This window comes from Bactrocera oleae, chromosome 6 (genome assembly GCF_042242935.1).
Source record: "Bactrocera oleae isolate idBacOlea1 chromosome 6, idBacOlea1, whole genome shotgun sequence".
NCBI classification, from domain to species: Eukaryota; Metazoa; Arthropoda; class Insecta; order Diptera; family Tephritidae; genus Bactrocera; species Bactrocera oleae.
This window is the reverse complement of record NC_091540.1, coordinates 41,355,690-41,361,162: the sequence shown is the minus strand read 5'-3', so window position 1 is coordinate 41,361,162 and position 5,473 is coordinate 41,355,690.

Sequence of the window (5,473 nt, the reverse complement as noted above, 5' to 3'; positions counted from 1 at the left end):
CTAGTTCTAATGCAATGGGTTGAGAAAGAATCGTGTCGGTTTTAAGTCTTTAATTTCGAAAAAAAATTATTTTATGGTACTTGCATATTTGAAAGTCTATAGTTTTCTGGAAGTCTATAGGGGTGGTTATTTACGTGCCTTTTTGTTTTTGTAAAATTAACGGTTATCATTCTACCAAGTAACGAAGTAGCAGTCTAGCAAGATTGGTAATCTTTACGTTACTTCGTAATAACAGATCAGCTGCTTGTTTTACGTCGTATAGGCAACGACATTTGCTGCTCTGTACAAAATAATTTGAGACTACTATTCTAAAAGTAAGTATTTAATATAATTGAATCAGTTGTTTTGGAACAAAATTTAACACACAACTGATATAGAGAAAAAAAGTATGTTCACAGTTAAGTGTTTAAACGAAGTATCAGATTAACATGTTCGGTCTGAATACTCCTTATACCTTTTAAGGGTTTATTCGTGTAAAACTATGCCTATTTTTATGATTTTTGCAACAATTAAAATCTATTTTTAAAAATCAATAAATTTTCATAAAGAATTTAAAAAAAATACGGCAGTGGCAGCAATTACTCTGTAGCGGAAACAAGTTGAATTGCAGTGCATTACTCGGTATTGGAACATCTGAAATCAAAAAATCAAAATTATATCGTTAGATAATTGCTTTGCCCAGGAACACTGAGTGGGTTTTCCGAAATTAAAATTTTTCACTTTTTGGGAACACTTTGAAGGAGAAAGCGTAATTTTTTTTTTTAAATTCTACTCCCCCTTTAAAAAACCATAGTAAAATTAATATTAAAAATATTTTTTGAGTAACAAGTTTCGAAAGTATAGCCGTTGGGTCCAATCAGCCCAATCAGTTTATCTCAAATGTATTGCAAACGACGACAGAGTCTGCCATTTTGTTAAATATCAATTCTTTTAACAAACGTAGGACATTGTATTGTCAACATTTTACTGATTTTGGAATTTGTTATGTACATTAATTTTTTATTCCTATAAAAATATATCCCCCAAATATTAAAATATTTCAAGCAGTAATACCACACTAGATGTGCCCTTATCAAGCATTTAAATTAAAATTATAAACTTGGAAATTATTTTGAAATAGCTTATTAAAAGAAACAAGTTAGGAAGGGCTAGGTTCGGGTATAACCGAACATTTTATACTCTTGCAACTTGCGAGAATCAAGAAGCCAGGGAAATTCCTTCAGGTGCTGGCAAAATTTTATATTAAAGGAAGTATTGATCCGATTCAACCCATTTTTGACACAAAGACATATAATTATCGAGAGATTCAATTATTTGTTTTATTATATAAATTTCAATTATATATCTTACACATTGACCGACATTTTCGGTAAAAAGTCAACTATAGGCACTGGGGTCCTCATATTTAGTACCTAGGGGCTTAAACAGTTTTGGTTCGATTTAGACAATTTAGAAATATAAGAATGTTATGTACCGAATTTGGTTGCAGCGGTTAAGCAGATCACAAGATATGGGTTTTCATCTAAAAGTGGGCGGTGCCACGCCCACTGTCTAATTTTGAACGCGGTTGCTATAAAGTCATCTTATACCATCCCAGAGTTAAAATTCAATGTCTATGGCGTGTTTAGGGCTTGATTTATCGCGCTTTTAGTAGTTTTTAACAGTACCGTTATATGGGGATTTTTACTCAAGTTACCACTTGCACAGACGGAAGGACGGACGGACGGACAGACAGTCACCCGGATTTCAACTCGTCTCTTCATTCTGATCATTTATATATACATAACCCTATATCTAACTCGATTAGTTTGAGGTGATACAAACAACAATTTTATAAACTTTTTCCAATACCACATACTATTAATATGCCACAGACTAATAAAAGGCTCTAAGCATTTCATTAAGGTACCTCACATATTATTACCAATCATATATAGTAAAGTAAGCCGGATGTTCGTAAATAAGATATTAGTTATAAAGCGGCTAAGAGAGGATCCTCTCTGAATTTCAAATTGACCGATATTTTCAGTAAAAAGTCAACTATATGTACTAGGGTCCACAAATTCGGTAGCTAATGTCTTGAACAGTTTTGGTTCGATTTGAACATAAGGTGGTATACTTTAAAGGAATTATTCGTGCAAAGTTTTATCTATATACATTCATTATTGCTTTATTTGTATACTGGAATGTCAAAAAATCAGATAAAATTTAAATATGGGTTATATGGGAAGGAGGCGTGGTTGCAGTTCGATTTCGCCCAATTTCGCATTGCAACATAGGAAGGTTAGAAGAATGTTATACACCGAATTTGGTTGGGCAGGTCTCGAGATATGGGTTTTTACCTAAAGGTGGGTGGTGCCATGCCCATCGTCCAATTTTGTATTGGCTCCAATAAAGCTTAATTGTACCATGGTATGTGTAAAATTCAACGTCTCTGACTAGTTTATTTCATAAGTTAGTTTGGTAGTTTTAATCAAAACCATTATATGGGAAGTGGGCGGGGTTATCACCCCATTTCCATTTCGATTCCATTTGCTCACTGTCGGTAGGTGTGCTAAAAATATTTGTCTTGAGTGAACTTGGTTATTATAGCTTCAGCGGTTTAGGAGATATGCATACTAAACCTTTTAGAGGGCGGGACCACGCCCATTTAAAAAAACATTCTAATCTGCAGATGCTACTTATGTGATTCGTTGTGTCAAATAACAGTTTTGTATCTTATTGTGGGGCTTAGTTATGACAATTTATTGGTTTCCGATTAACGGCGTTTTGTGGGCATTCATTTATTTCTGTATCAAGTTTTGTCAAGATATCTCAATTTTTCTGAAGTTACAGCTTGGACGGACGTACACACATCCACCCGGATTTCAACTCGTCTCTTCTTCCTGATCATAAACAAAACTATTATACTCTGTAGCAACATGTTGCAAGAGTATAAAAATTGCGTCACAACCATCCCTATTTTCTATGAAACCCTAATATAAATCAGTTTACTTGATATCAAAAAGCTAACACCAGCTTTAAATGAGTCGATACCTAAAACGAATTAAGAAAGATTGGACGATATCAATTTATATAATTCTATGTAAGAAAAGTAAATATTTCCACATTATTTAACATTTTTGCAATTCCAATAAAATTAAGTAAATGAATAAAATTAGTTCTAGTCTTACACCTAGACTCCATATACCAAAGATAATGATACCAGTCGCTGTTCACTTTTTTTGGTTCTTTTTATGGCTTCCATATGAATATATACAAGTTTATGTAAAAATTATAAAAAAAAAATTAAAATTAAAAGATGAGTGCAATATTAATTGCTCTCGCCAAATATTTTACATTCCGGAAGTTAACTGACAATTCCATAAAGACCAGCAATTATGTTCCAATATATCATTAATCCATTCGACAACTGCAAGGAAGGGATAAAACTGAGTTGTTGATGCAGGTAAATAAAGGCTTTGGAGAGATTTGCTGATATCAACTACGTGAATATCTTAAATTGTTACATATGTATATCTACTTCGTATATCTAAAATTTATTTCAAATAAAATAATCATTCAGCTCAGTTAAATATCGATTTATCTAAAGGAGCTTTATTATTCTGTTAACATACAAATTTTAGGTTCCCTTCTATATACTCCTGAACTTATTTAATATTTTAGAATCGCAGGTGCTCGTTTTCCCTATCGGGTCGCTTGTAAACATAACACATATAACATTTGTATGTGAAGACAAAATCTATGAAAAAGTTATGTAATAATAAATTAATGATTTTTTATTCAGTTTTTGCGAATGTTTGTTTACTGCTCATTCTCAGCAAATTTTTCACCCGTGTACACACATACATATGTACCTATGGTGATTACAGATTTTTCAGCACTCATACGCACTGTTGGGCGAAAATGGATTTATTGTTGTGTAATTGAGTGTTGCAAGTATACAGAGACTCACGCAGTCAATCGCATATGAGAATACATTTAAAATCATTGCTACAATTTTATCTTAAAAAGTATTCATATATTTTTTATTCAACTGCTAAAGTAAATGAAATAATGGGGTTTCGTAAACTTGCAAGAGTTTCCCATTGATATGATTATCATTTCTAGGAGTAGTATTTAAGGTTGTGAATGATTTTAGATTTCGTAACAGTGACTCCGATTGCCTTAAGTGAGACTTTGAGATACGAGTTTTATGCTTTTGGCGAACTTTAGTGCTGTAAGCTACGTACATACATCTTTTATATATAAGCAGGAAATATGTGCAACCAAATAAACAAACAAAAAAAAGTCCGTAGTTTGCATTCATCACTTACCGAAAAGCACGTAAGTGCATCTTTTAATTATATGAATACAGTAACGCTGATTTATTGCTTAAAAGCTTATGAAGTGCTTTTTTTCCATGCTGGCGATGAAAGGACATTCAAGGTATAACATTTTTGGATTATAATATTTTGTAATTGTAGGTTTTTGTCTTTCGTGAATGCACCATACAAAGTGCTTAATGCGATAAGTGAAGGTGGTGCGTCTGCAGGTGCACAATTCCACACATTTTTGTATGTTTCTTGTCCCTTTGAACTATGGTATATACAAAATTAAGCCTTTTGATTTCTGATAATATTATATTTCAAATATTTATACATTTTGTGGTAGATGCAATTTTTCTTTTTTTTTCATTTCTTTTTTCATTTTCAAAATTTCTTTCAAAGCTCCAGAAGGTGGTTAGAAACCCAATTGCATACACTTTTTACTATCATTATTAAAAAGATAGTAGTGATTCACAATACGAAACAACAATTTTAGACATGATCTGAGTATGTGACTATAATTTATTAAAACTTTGAAAAATATGGTGGTGCCTTAAGGTATGCATTGCCATTTGTCTGTGCAAATTTCTTCTGTCCAAACCTATTACAAAGAACACGGTGGCTCCAAAGTCAGAGAAATACTATAGAAATAGCTGTTTATAGATTGCCAGTACTATTTAGAGAATACCTATGGTTAAGGCACTTTGCCTGCGATGATATCTATATCTAATCAGATTTGACCTGGACTAACAAAAAAAAAAACAAAAACTGACATTTTCACGTACTTTCATACAAATCCAAATTTCATACAGCCAAAATAAGTTCATGAGCCAATACAAGCATGCCAACGCCTTACCCAATTTTCCATGCACAATTATAAGCCTCGGCTTGAATGTCCGGTTTTGCTCATTTTTGAACCGCCTCGTCACCAGTAATGAAGCGTTTGATGAATGTAGGGTACTACGTTGTCAGGATATTTTTTGCTTTTATTCGGAATGGTTTTTTATTCAAATCTTTTGGCACGAGTTTCCGATGACTTTACGACCTTCACTTAATGCTTTGTGCCACTCAAATACTTACCTCTTTGCTAAAGTAGGCTAACTAAAAATATGCCTGCAACATTACCAACGATTCTGTTTCATTTTCATTTTTCATTGGAAATATAA